Genomic DNA, 15,115 nt, shown 5'->3' with positions numbered 1-15,115 from the left:
AACCTTTCTATAGCACATTCATATTCCTAGTAAGGTGCGATCAGTGAAAGTTAAAAGTTTAGAGGGAGAGGAAGATTTTTTTGTGAAGATTCCCCTTCTATTCCGTTGTTGCCGCGTCATTGAATTGTTTGTCGCATTCATCATCGCATCATGCGCATCATCCGTATTGCATCAGCACTCCATTGCCGCCAGTTTTCAAAACTTGCATCCGTTATTAGCTACCGGTTCTCTCTGTTATCGTCGTTGAGCGTTTCGAGACCAACCACACACGCACGCGCCCGCGGCATCATTAAAATATTGTTTCTAAAACTGCGTGAAAAATATTCTCGGATTAGGTCGAAACTTGGCGTGCGGTCTTATTTTAATGTAGGTAGGCCGCCTGCCAAATTTTGTCGCAGTCGGAGTGCGTTTGATACCCGAACGGTTGACCGTATCGGCACCGTCATCGGTTTATTTGTCGGACGTTTTTTGGTGTTTAAAAGTCTTGTGCCGGGCCGCAAACCCCTCTCTTCTCTCAGACCATCATGCTTACACAGCCCACCTAGCCCATCAACACCATACCCACGCCCGGAGCCGTCTGATCGAGATCGTACTGATCGAAAACGGGAAAAAACCCTCAAACCCTAGCCAATCTGCTATATATAGCAGCTCCCCACGTCCATTTTGGACAAAACCTAGCCTCTGCCAACCTCTAGCCTCAAATTACGTGCCCCTCCTCCTCCACCGCGCCACTAGTTGCCGCCAGCCAGCTCCCCAGCCGCCGCAGCCGCCAGCCGCGGCCAATAGGAGGCCACCACCTCGCCCCTCGCCCTCCTCTCTCCTTCCTAGCCGCCGCGGCCCGCTCGGGCCCAGATCTGGCCCGCTGCGGACCCGATCCGTGCCAAGGCACCCATGCTCGCCCACTGAGCCCCGAGCACCAGCCTCCGGAGTTGCGGATCCCGAGCTCCTGCGCCGCCCCGCTCCTCCCGCCAGTCGCCGACCCCGATCCCGCCCGTATACGACTTCCCTCGGGCTCCCTCGCTCCAGCCCCAAGCCAAAGCCTCCCCCACTCCTCTCCCTCTTCCTCTCTCTTCGTCTCTTCCCCTGACCGATTCTCTCTCTCTCCCTCCCACAGGAAAGCGGAGCCGCATGGCCGGAGCTCGCTGGAGCTCGAGGAGGTCGGCGCCACCGTGAATGGAGCCTGCACGGCCGGATCCGTCCAGCCCATCGGTTCCCGTCATCCCGCCCCTCGCCACCGGCCACCGGTGAGCGCAGCCGCCGCCAAACCCTAGCTCCGGCGCGGGAGCAGGAGGAGAATGACGACCGCCTCTGCCAAACCCTAGCTCCGGCGCGGGAGTTTTCTTTTTCTACATCATCGATCTAGGATGAGTTCCAGGTGAGTAGCGTGGGATAGCAAGGATGGACGTCGTTCTTTTACCATTTGTTTTCATCCGTAGTCGGACCCTGCTCTTCTTCATGATGACTGATTATGTGGTTGTTTTGATGTGATCTGATGTAGCTTGTGGCGAGTGTAAGCCAAGTCCATATACTCATCTATTATGTACATGTACTTGTAACGATATCCATTTTTGCGAAACGACGAGATGCGCTCCTATCCCTGTGAAGGCGCTCGTGCTAAAATAAGGATAGGATCACATCTTGGGCATTACACCAGTCCCATCAGCCGTCCATATTGTCATGACCCTGCTCTCTCTCTCTCTTTCTCTCTCTCTCTCTATATATATACAATATATATATATATATATCCTCTCTCTCCCCCTCTCTCAGTCTTATTTGTGTGTGTGTTGGACTACCTCCCGCGACCACCACTTCCGCCCTTCCTCCTCCAGAAGCAGTGAACCATTTCGCTGCCGCGAGCACTGCCTGCAATAGCACACCATCCAGCAGCAAGCAGGCCAAAGATTGGACCTGTTTCCGTCCCTGCCTCTTCAGTCTAATGTAAGGTCCTGTTTGGAACCATAATAGATTATGATAATCTGGATTATGAACATAGATTATATAATCTGGTTTATAAAAATAATCTAGGTGGGCATGTTTGGAGGCCAGATTATGTAAACTGTAAAGCAACTTTTAAATTGTACAATAACATGTTTGCCCTTTGTTTTTTTCAACGGTCATTTTTTTTAATTCATCTTGCCATTTGGTTTGCTTGGCGCCAAGTTTGAATAGATAGACATTTGTACTAGCCATGTACGAACGTGTTATTTCCTGGAAAATTTAAACTGTAGACTAATCATTGTATGAAAAAATACGATGGGCACACATCGTTAACTTTGAAGGAAAATCTCATCCGAATGAAGAACACAGTTACATTGTCCATGAGAAATTAATAACTACATTATTAAATTATCATATAATATCAAATCTACTCTACTTGGCCGATCAAAGCATTACATATAGTGTCACGGAAGGCATTCATGTCGGTATCTTGAGTGCTATCACAGCTTTGTCCAGGATGATTTTGTGGCGGCATGGGCATATAGTTTTCATCTTCATCACACTTATCAAACTCTTGGTCACTCAACGCACTCTCTCGGATGAAATTATGTAGAGCCATACATGCCAGAATGATTTTACTTTGCTTCTCTAATGGGTATGTCGGTATGGCTAATAAAATCCTCCATTTCATCTTCAAAACTCCAAAAGACCTTTCAATGACATTGCGAAGAGACGAATGGTAGTAATTGAATAGTTCTTTGCTACCTTGTGGTCTTGGACCTTGATGAAATTCTGGCAAATGGTACTTCGTCCCCTTGTTAGGTGCAAGATAGCCTTTTCTGTTCGGATACCCCGAGTCGACAAGATAAAATTTACCTACAATGTTATGAGCTGATATGAGCATGTATCAAAGATAAGTAAAAATAATATGAACATGATTAAAATTTCTCTAGTTACCTAGTGGAGGATGAGGAAACTTGTCATCATATTTGTTTAAAGAATCATTGAATACTCTGATGTCATGTACGGAACCCGGCCAACCAGCAACAACAAATGTAAACCTCATATCAAAGTCACATATTGCCAACACATTATGACTAGAATAACCATGACGCCCGACATATTGAAGCACTTTCGCAGCTGGCACTTGGACAGGTATATGTGTCCCATCTATTGCTCCAATGCAATTATCAAAGTGTGGTGAGAAGCGTGCTTCTTGCAGTTTCGCATGAATTGTACTATATGTTGGATCTTTCACATTAATAATATCAACAGATAGCCTATACATACTTTCCAAAACATGATCAAACCTCCTGCTAATTGTCTCAAGTGACCTTCTGAATCTATTTTTAGCTTGTCGAAAAGATTGTGGGGCACCAACCATCCATAAGAACATCGCCAAAGATTCTAGAGTGCACATCTTTTCTGATGACTTCAGTCCATATATTGACCTTAACAAATCATGGATCTTGTAAAACAGTTCTCTACTCATTCTAAACATGTTATAACACTCAATTGGGTCTTTTAAAGTTCGAATAGTCCAATCATAACGAGACTCACCTTCTTCTGCATGTACTGACCTCTTTTTATTTTGCAAGAAAGTCACTTCATAGTACATAGCAATCATGCACGCTACAGCTGCATGCCGCTTCAAAGTTTGTCTTGCAAATTGAACTGTGTCGTCCTCCACATCACTCCCATACAAGCTAACCACTCCATCATCACTTGAAGAATATTCAAATAAATCATCACTTGACCAATTCATCTACATTAAATTCAAACAAAATAGAGTCATCAATATTGTGCATTTATGTGAAAGGTAGGAACAATCCAGTAAATAAAATAGAGTCATCAATGTTGTGCATTTATATAAAAGGTACGGACAATCCATGTAGAGAAATATGACATCATTACATGAAGGCCTATGATAATAAGTAAAGAATAGGAACAACCCACTAACAAACAGAACATGTAGCTATTCGACATTCTTTGCCCGACACCACCTCTTCAAAAAGGCTAGCCTCCGAGGACTAGTAGTTATAGTGAGGAACACTTGCCGGTGTTCTTCCTTTACGAACAATGTACCAGCCATGAAATGCTCAGCACTTCCCTCTAATGCCCCACACTCAACAGCCAAGGACATGCATTTGGTAATGGAATCCTTCTTCTCCTGCAATACTTTCTCCGCTTGCACAACCTTATCCTGCATTGCCTTTTGTGCTGCTGCATTGGTTTCTTTCATCTCTTCATACATTCCCTTCATTATTCTCACCATAGGACTTTTGATTTTCTTCTTTGGACTAATGACTGTTGCAGTGTTGTTGGAGCTTCTTTTCTTGTTGCTAACACTCAAGGGAGTCACATCGGCTTCATCTCCTCCCTCCTCTCCAATATCGCCTTCATCATCCATTTGTTCTCCTACCACACAAGATGTTGATCCATCTACAGCAGTATGTTCGAACATGATCTCAAGCTCAGAAAGGTTCTCTGGTGGTCCATATTTAAGCTTCCTCCATGCAGCATGTCCCTACCCAAAGTAAAGGAGAATGATAAGTATTATGTGCATGATACACCAATATGAACCATGAAAATAAAAATTTGCAACAAATGTACCTTAGTATGTTTCTTCCAAAATTCATCACTTGCCACAATTCCCCCACTAGGGGATCGACCTAGTCCAGTTTGTTTGTTAAGCCGCAACCAAAATGAGTAGAAGCATTTTAGTTCTTCCCATATGTTCTTAAACTGTATCCTAGAGTGTCGTAGCCCTCTGTTCTGTTCAAACTTGATAGCAATATTTTTGTAACCTCTAGCAGTCATGAATCCATTGCTCTTGTTGCCAGCTGTGATCTCCTCAACACAGAGTGAACAAAATGCAGCAGTGTTTTCACTATTGGTCCATTTAGCCTTATCAATATCATCGTTCTAGTACACAAGCATGTTAATGTTATACATAGCATGAACTGCTGGTACATAAAAACTATGAACAATTGTACTTTTAAATTAATGTTCTAGCCTCCTCACATAACATTGACCAAATGGCAGAAATTAATTAAACGTTGAGGAAATATTAACGATTCATCATCTCCAACACCATCATAATACTGATCATGGAAGTGGGAGTCCTCTGGCTCATCCTCTGTACCAGGAACACCTTCAATCTCCATTGAACCGCTGCTAGCACGGGGCACTCGATACGGCAGAGAGGATGAACGACCGGTCTGCCCACTACGGCCTATGCCACGCCCACGTCCAGCACCCCGACCACCAGCTGCCTCTTCTAATCCCAGTACAGGGACGCGGCCACGGCGTCCACCGCGACCAGCACGACCACTACTGATGCGCCCCCCACGGCCAGCACTCGAGCGTCCAGCACGGTCAACCCTCTGCCCTGCCCCTGCAACACGGCCACCGCCTCTGGCACCTCCAGCCACGAACTCCGGTAGCCCTTCTTCGTACAAATCAGATGAAGTTGAATGCATCAGGTCCATGAAAGAGGTCTGCGAATTGAGGTCCAATCCTCCAAATATGCTGGATCCATGGGCAGGGAGACAACCGCATTCGCCGACGAAGCTCGAATCGAGGGGATTTCCATGGACACATACCTGCTCACTCCTCCTCGCTGGGATTGAATCCCGCTGGTATTGTTGCTCCGCCTCCTCCTCTCGCTGCGACGCCATCTCCGGTGGATGCAGTGGTAGTGGCGGCAGTGGTCTCCGGCCGCAGGTCTGAGGGGGTAGTGGCGGCGGTGGCGGCAGCCTAGGGTTGGAGCCAGGATCGATGCAGAGATGGGTCGGGTCGTGCGACGGGGGAAGAAGGACTCAGGCGCGATGGGGAAGAAGGACTCGGGCGCGCTGACCAGGAAGGCCCCAGTTGCGATGGGAAAGCGGTGGCGGTGGCAGTACATGTAAATAGCTCAAAGTTTATAAGGGTAACTTGTCTTTATTAATCCATAATCTGATTTTAGCTGGGTTAGAGTAGATTATGAGTTTTTAATAATCTGGTCATCTAGTTTTTAAAATCTATAGTATAAACTGCCCTGTTTGGAAACATAATAGCTTATAAAAACCAGATTATATAATCTGGATGAATCCAAACAGGGCCTAAGGCTGCCAGTGCATATTTTTCTTTCTTACTATTTTAGATTCTTTGAGAATATGATGAATAGATGTTGGTATTATAGATTTGTAGATGATGGTATTGTAGATTTTTATATGCTGGTAATGCATGCCAAAGATTCTACATTTTTTCTTCTTCTAGTATAAATGTCTAATACATGCAGATAATATGGCTAGCAAGCATATAATTTTGTAGATGAAATCTGATTTATAAATGTTGGTACCTTTTATTTGAGTTTGTTGTGTGCTCTGTCCACATTGGTAATAAATTAATAAGTGATGTTACCTTGTGTGTGTTTGTAGATGTCTGTTTCTGGTACTTCAGAGGTTGCAAGTTCCAAACTTAAGAGAAACTCATATGACATGGCTTGGGAATTTCCTGTGCTTATTGATCCAGATGATCTGCAAAGAGTCAAGTGCATTCTTTGTGGAAAAGAGATTTCGAGAGGGGTGACTAGGATGAAGCAACACATAGCTGGTATCAAAGGGGCAGTAACAAGTTATATGCAAGCCACACCAGATCAAAAAGGTCGATGTAAGGCTGCACATGAGGCACCAAAGAAAAAGAAGAGGGAAAAGCAAAAAAGAAGAAGAAGTAAGAGATTTGGTTACCATACAGGCCAATGACAATGAGGATCCACAAGAGCTCAATGAAGTTGGCAAAGGTGATCCGAAGAAGGAAGGCATGTTTGCGAAGGTGGCTGCCACAAAAGCCATTACCAATAAAAATTACAATGCCGGTAAGCTTGTTCTCAATAATAGTTCTCAGTAGCAGGCAACTGCGTGCTGCCGTCGCCGCCGCGGCTAACCCCGACGATGCATGCGCCTGAGGCGTCTGAGAGGTACGTCCAGACCGGTGAGGTGCAGGAGTTCTTCAGCGTCCCCACCCCCATTTGTCTTGGTTCCACGTCGGCGCAGGAGGCCATGTACCTCAAACATTGGCGGCAGCGCCGGCTCAAGGTTGAGTGCGCACACGCCGAGCAGCGCATGTAAAGGGAGCTAGACGAAGAGGAGGAGCGCGCCCGCGTCGCCGCATTTCCTCCGCCAGAGCAGACGCCGGAGGAGGCAAACCTGGTGGGCTATCAAGACGCCTTCGGTGGGCTGGGCCGCCTCCCGTCTTCGTCGACCTCAACGACGGCGATGACGAAGGGAAGGGCAAGGGCAAGGCCGACGTCTAGGGCTGCGTGTAGGCGCCAACTTTTTTGTTTTGTTTTTATGAATGTTTAGTTAAGTTTAAAGTGGACTCTGGCAGGCGGTTGACCGGCCAGTTATTGTAAAATAAATTTTTATTTTTGTTATCTATGCTACGTGTGGTTTATTTTATTTTTTCACGTGCACATTTTGATCCGTCTTTCGTTGAGCGTTCATGATGACCCATATGAAAAAGCGGATCGCATGTTCATTTGGATCGGCGCGTTGGAGATGCTCTAAGTGCAAGAAAAAAATACATTCAAACGAAGCGTATTTTCAACAATGGCCCGGACGGTAGATTAAAAGAGTACTTACTTTAGCATGTGCATGGGTTGCATGTACTTCAACCTTAACAACGCTCATGGTGGAGCTTCCCTTTGCATTACTTTCATCTCCTACACCTCCCATCAAAGCCATTTGGTGAGTATGTTCAATAGAGACTAAGAGGGAGGCAGATACATACACAGAAAGCATGGATTGAGCCACCGCAAAAGAAATTGCACTTTCGAGAAAAGATGGTCGGTCTAATAAATGAACGCTTTCATTACACTATTATTTTTGGGGTGCAATAGCTATTTCTTTCGGCTTAAAATTCTAGTACTACTAGTAATCAACATTCATAATTGAAGACTAACGAACCGAATGCAAGTAGGTGCCAGTTTGACTGATGACTCGTTAGTGCAGTTTGATTGATGCTTTCGAGTCTCAAACTTCCAGTTATTCATCGGATGGAATAAAAAGCGCCGAACCGTACGTGATGGAAGCACATCATGGCTGGTCATTTTGCTAAAAAAGATAGCCATATATGGAACCGTTTGAAGTTAGCAACACACCAAAACCTACTTTGTAGCCTTGCCAAAATGGTTGCACGCGCGAGCCCCAATGTTAGAAAGAAGCTGCACACAACCTCTGAATGTTTTTAAAATGTCAGGCCATAGGTTGCCATTTTAGTGTGCCTCCTTATAAAGTGCTAGCACATGACTTCATGTTTGGTATATGCAACCCACCATAATTTAACCGGTACACTAGTACTAACATATGATACTATGCATTATGAATGTGATATCATACACTAGTATCATATGCATGATACTAGTATATGATACTATACATTACAACCAGCCAAACGTTGTACTCGTCGTTCGAGGCCTCAACCTCACTTTGCGTGTGAGGGCGCAGTCCGTGGCGCGGTGCCGTGGGTGGGTGGCCAAGAGAGGTGGGAAGATGCACATTGCTAGATTGCACTAATAGAAAAAGGGTCTTTCGGCCAAGGGCCGAAAGACCATTAGTCCCGGTTTAAATCAAAACCGGGACCAATGGCAGGCATTGGTCCCAGTTCGATTTGTCGGGGCATTGGTCCCGGTTCGGTTCACCTCACTAGTCCCGGTTCGGGAAAAAATCCGGGACTAAAGATCTAGCGACTCCCACGTGACGTGCCGCGAATCGTTAGTCCCGGTTTGTGGCACGAACCGGGACTAAAGGAAGGCTATTAGTCCCGGTTTTAGAGAAAAACCAACACTAAAGTTCTGCCTATATATACCGTCGCCCCTGCCCATTCTCTCTGTTTTTTGGCTGAAGTGTGCCCATGCCATATGCCACCCTTGCCACTCTAGTTCATGCATTTGGCGTGTTCGATGAAATGCCCGAGCCACACTAGTTAAGCTTTTTCCTCTCTAAATTCGACATCCAAACTCCATTTTCCTCAATATTTGTCTACGTTTGGCCGTGCACCAACTCCACAAGTATTTTAAAAGGTTAGCTACTTCATCCTTTCATGTGTCACTACTAGTTTAGCTCATTTGAAATGCTCAAATTAACTTCTTAGAGTCTGCAAATGGGTAGGGTGCCGTCCCATGCCCGTCCTCACCGTTGTCGATCGCCCCGCCCCGATCTCGTCGCGAGCACCACCATGGTGAGCCTCTTGTTCCTGTCTTCTTTTTAAAAGAAAAAAAAATTCTTACTTGTATGATTTAGATACATACTTGTATAAATTACTTACTTTTATCATTTTTTGTTATTATATAGTACGATGGTTTTGGTATCCGCCTCCGTCGGCCCTCGTCCTGTCTATGATTCGGATGTGATATATATTATCTTTTATAACTATTTTTTTATTTATTGTTTATGACAATTATGACGACCAACGTGACATATATTTTTTAATCTAGGAGGTAGTTGAACCGGAAATTCCAACCCACATAGAAATTCTTCTCGAGAAGTTAAATTTGGTTGAAAAAGAAAATAAATACTTGACGGAAAAATTGAAAATAATTGAGGACAAGAATATGGAACTGGAGTTGCATGTCGCCGATGTCATCGATGATCGCAAGATGAAGATCGATGCGATGTTATTGAAGATGGATGCACAACGCTTGAAGATGGATGCAATGCGCTCGAAGATGGATGAAATGCGCTTGAAGATTAGGAATATTAGAAAATATGCCATTGATAAAGAGGCTTGATATCATTATGCTGTTGGGTCAATTGTTACCTTAGTTGCGATTTTGACCGCATTTGTTGTTGCATTTAAATGTTTTACATAGTTGTGTGTTGTTTTATGAGAGAATTTTATGTGTTTATTTTTGCAATAATAACGTTTGATCACTACTGAGCTTTGGTTTTAGTGTGATGATGAACTTGTATTAATTTGGTCATTTCTTTATTCATGATCTTCTTCAATGGTTTTTTGATATACTTAATTTCATAATAGAGATGAATCGTTAATGGATGTACGGTGACCGGCGCACTTCGGAGTACATTACGAACCGGGACTAATTATTGCCCGAGTCACACTAAAGTTCACATGAAATGGTATCCTCTCCCGAGGTTAGCAACTTTCTTCATGTATAATTGATAAAAAAAATATTGCATGTGTCAATGTACAATGGTCATTTCACTATTCATGTATGATGCCAGATCGATGCACGGAAGCGATGGATGTACGACGAACGACGCGCTTCCGGATTTATTGCAGGCCTGCATAAATTTATTGATGTGGCTGAAGCAAACAAAGTGGATAATTTTATGCATTGTCCATGTGTTGGCTGTCTAAACGTGAAGGAGTACTCTAGCTCGAAAACCATTCATCTCCACTTGCTTCAGAAAGGTTTCATGCCCTCATATTATTGTTGGACCATGCACGGAGAAAGAGGGGTTACGATGGAAGACAATGAAGAAGAAGATGATGATGACAACTATCCTATGTTCACTAAAGAACACGGTGATACTACAATGAAAGACAATGAAGAAGAAGGAGGTGAAGAACAACCGGCATCAGATGAGCCCGCTGATAGTCTTGGTCAGGTCATTTCTGATGCAAAGAGAGAATGCGATACAGAAAAGGAGAAGCTGAAGTTGGAGGCCATGCTAAAGGATCACAAAAAGTTGGTGTACCCAAATTGCGAAGATGGCAACACAAAGATCGGTACCACACTGGAACTGTTGAAATGGAAGGCAGAAAGTGGTTTATCTGACAAGGGATTTGAGAAGTTACTGAAAATATTGAAGCCGAATCTTCCAAAGGATAACGAATTGCCCGAGACTACGTACGAAGCAAAGAAGGCTATCTGCCCTCTTGGATTAGATGTGCAGAAAATACATGCATGCATTAATGATTGCATCCTGTACCGCGGTGAGAAGTACGAGTATATGGATAAATGCCTGGCATGCACTGCAAGTCGGTACAAGATCAGGAAGGATGACCCTGGTGATGTCGAGGGCGATGACGAGCCCCACAGAAAGAAGTTTCCTGATAAGGTTATGTGGTATGCTCCTATAATACCACGGTTGAAACGTTTGTTCAAAAACAATGAGCATGCCAAGTTGATGCGATGGCACAAAGACAAGCGTAAGAAAGACGGGAAAAAGTTGAGACACCTCGCAGATGGGCCGCAGTGGAGGAAAATCGAGAGGGAGTGGCTGGACTTTGCAGATGACCCTAGGAACTTATGGCTTGGTCAAAGTACAGACGGCATGAATCCTTTTGGGGAGCAGAGCTGCACTCACAGCACCCGGCCCGTGACTCTATGTATCTACAACCTTCCTCCTTGGTTGTGCATGAAGCGGAAGTTCATTATGATGCGAGTGCTCATCCAAGGACCGAAGCAACCCGACAACGACATTGATGTGTACCTAAGGCCATTAGTTGATGAACTTTTGCAGTAGTGGGCCAAACCAGGTGTACGTGTGTCGGATGAGCACAAACAGCAGGAATTTGAACTACGAGCATTGTTGTTCGTAACCATCAATGATTGTCCTGCTCTTAGTAACATTTCAGGACAGTCAAACAAGGGATACAATGCATGCACGCATTGTTTAGATAAGACTAAAGGTACATATTTGGAAAAATCTAAGAAGGTTGTCTACCTGGGGTGTCATCAATTTCTACCGACCAATCATCCTGTAAGAAAGAAAGGCAAGCATTTCAACGGTGAGGCAGTTCGTCGGAAGAAGCCTAACCTCCCTACTGGTGATGAGTTATTGGCTATGGTCAAGGATTTGGATCAAATAGTAATCTTTGGAAAGGGTCCTAGTGGTCAATCTGTTCCGAAAGACGACGTTACCAGACACGTGCCCATGTGGAAAAAGAAATCTTTATTTTGGGAGCTACCCTATTGGAAACACCTAGAGGTCCGGTCCTGAATCGACGTGATGCACGTGATGAAGAATCTTTGCGTGAACCTGCTAGGCTTCCTGGGCGTGTATGGGAAGCCAAAAGATACAACAGAAGCACGGGAGGAGCAGCAACGTATGAAAGACCTATACGACAAGAAGACTGATAAAGGGTGTCAATACTTAAGCAGCTACACTCTTACCAAAGCAGAGAAGGAAATCTTTTTTGAATGTCTGAGCAGTATGAAGGTCCCCGCTGGCTTCTCGTCTAGTATAAAGGGAATAATAAATATGGTAGAGAAAAAAATCCAGAACCTGAAGTCTCATGATTGTCACGTGATTATGACGCAGTTGCTTCCGGTTGCATTGAGGGGGCTTCTACCAGAAAATGTTCGATTACCCATTATGAAGCTATGTGCATTCTCAATGCAATATCTCAGAAGGTAATCGATCGAGAACGTCTGGAAAGTCTACAGAAGGATGTGGTCCAATGCCTTGTAAGTTTTGAGTTGGTGTTCCCCCGTCCTTCTTCAATATTATGACGCATCTCCTGGTTCACCTAGTCGACGAGATTTCCATTCTCGGTCCTGTATTTCTACACAATATGTTCCCCTTCGAGAGACTCATGGGAGTCTTAAAGAAATATGTTCATAACCGTGCTAGGCCAGAAGGAAGCATCTCCAAGGGCTATGGAACAGAGGAGGTCATTGGGTTCTGTGTAGACTTTCTTCCTGACCTTAAGCCGATTGGTATTCCTGAATCGCGGCATGAGGGGAGACTGAGTGGAAAAGGCACACTAGGAAAGAAATCAGTGATATGTAGGGACGGGCGTTCTTTGACTCAAGCACACTACACAGTTCTAAAAAGTTCCACCTTCGTGGCTTCGTATATCGAGGAGCACAAGAATTTTGTACGCTCTCAGTTCCCGGGGAAGGCTATCTCGTGGATTGAAGAAAAACACATGGATACTTTCGGCAGTTGGTTGCGAGCACGTCTCATGAATGACAACACTGTTGGAGATCAACTCTACTTGTTGGCCGCGTCACCTTCTTTGACTGTATTACATTTCCAAGGGTATGAGATAAACGGGAATACTTTTTACACGACCCCCCAAGATAAAAAGAGCACCAACCAAAACAGTGGTGTCCGCTATGATGCCACAGACGATAATGGGAAAAAGGACACATACTATGGTTACATAGAGGATATATGGGAACTTGACTACGGACCTACTTTGAAGGTCCCTTTGTTTCGGTGTAGTTGGGTGAACATGAATGGAGAAGGGGTAAAGGTAGACCAGTTGTACGGAATGACAAGAGTTGATCTCAAGAATCTTGGTTACAGAGACGAGCCATTGGTCCTAGCCAATGATGTGGCTCAGGTCTTCTACGTGAAAGATATGTCCTCTAGACCGAAAAAAGAAAAAAAAATAAGCAAATGAATACATCAGGAGATGAGCCAAAGCGTCACATAGTTCTTTCAGGGAAAAGAAACATCGTGGGGATCGAGGACAAGACAAATATGTCAGCAGATTATAATAAGTTTGATGAAATTCCGGCCTTCATAGTGAGAATTGACCCAAGCATCCCGTTAAATAATGAAGATGCTCCATGGTTACGACATAAGCGATCATAGGGAAGGGATCGAAATATAAATCTGTGTAATGTATTAAACTTTATGTGATGTGTACTAATGTATTAAACTTTATATACTATGTGAGCAGATTGTCCGTTTTGTACACGAAGTGCATCCAGTTTTTGACGTAACCCTCTCAACTTTTTAGCACATGCTATGTGGGTGAAATTATGATACCATGCCTCTTGGAATTATGCCCTAGAGGCAATAATAAATATAGTTATTATTATAATTCCTGTATCAAGATAATAGTTTATTATCCATGCTATAATTGTATTGAATGAAGACTTATATACATGTGTGGATACATAGACAAAACACTGTCCCTAGCAAGCCTCTAGTTGGCTAGCCAGTTGATCAAAGATAGTCAGTGTCTTCTGATTATGAACAAGGTGTTGTTGCTTGATAACTGGATCACGTCATTAGGAGAATCACGTGATGGACTAGACCCAAACTAATAGACGTAGCATATTGATCGTGTCATTTTGTTGCTACTGTTTTCTGCGTGTCAAGTATTTGTTCCTATGACCATGAGATCATATAACTCACTGACACCGGAGGAATACTTTGTGTGTATCAAACGTCGCAACGTAACTGGGTGACTATAAAGATGCTCTACAGGTATCTCCGAAGGTGTTCGTTGAGTTAGTATGGATCGAGACTGGGATTTGTCACTCCGTGTGACGGAGAGGTATCTCGGGGCCCACTCGGTAATACAACATCACACACAAGCCTTGCAAGCAATGTGACTTAGTGTAAGTTGCGGGATCTTGTATTACATAATGAGTAAAGAGACTCGCCGGTAAATGAGATTGAAATAGGTATGCGGATACTGACGATCGAATCTCGGGCAAGTAACATACCGAAGGACAAAGGGAATGACATACGGGATTATATGAATCCTTGGCACTAAGGTTCAAACGATAAGATCTTCGTAGAATATGTAGGATCCAATGTGGGCATCTAGGTCCCGCTATTGGATATTGACTGAGGAGTCTCTCGGGTCATGTCTACATAGTTCTCGAACCCGCAGGGTCTGCACACTTAAGGTTCGATGTTGTTTTATGCGTATTTGAGTTATATGGTTGGTTACCGAATGTTGTTCGGAGTCCCGGATGAGATCACAGACGTCACGAGGGTTTCCGAAATGGTCCGGAAACGAAGATTGATATATAGGATGACCTCATTTGATTACCGGAAGGTTTTCGGAGTTACCGGGAATGTACCGGGAATGACGAATGGGTTCCGGGAGTTCACCGGGGGGGGGGGGCGAACCCACCCCGGGGAAGCCCATAGGCCTTGGGGGTGGCGCACCAGCCCTTAGTGGGCTGGTGGGACAGCCCAAGAAGGCCCTATGCGCCATAGGAAGAAAATCAAAGAGAAAAGAGAAAAAAAGAGGAGGTGGGAAAAGGGGGAAGGACTCCTCCTTCCAAACCTAGTTGGACTCGGTTTGGAAGGGGAGGGTTGCCCCCCTTGGCTCGGCCGAAGTCCTTGTGGGTCCTTGGACCCCAAGGCAAGGTTCCCCCTCTTCCCCCTATATGTACGGAGGTTTTAGGGCTGATTTGAGACAACTTTGCCACGGCAGCCCGACCACATATCTCCACGGTTTTACCTCTAGATCG

The sequence above is a fragment of the Hordeum vulgare genome, chromosome 4H (assembly GCF_904849725.1).
Source record: "Hordeum vulgare subsp. vulgare chromosome 4H, MorexV3_pseudomolecules_assembly, whole genome shotgun sequence".
NCBI classification, from domain to species: Eukaryota; Viridiplantae; Streptophyta; class Magnoliopsida; order Poales; family Poaceae; genus Hordeum; species Hordeum vulgare.
Note: the sequence above shows the minus strand (reverse complement) of the source record.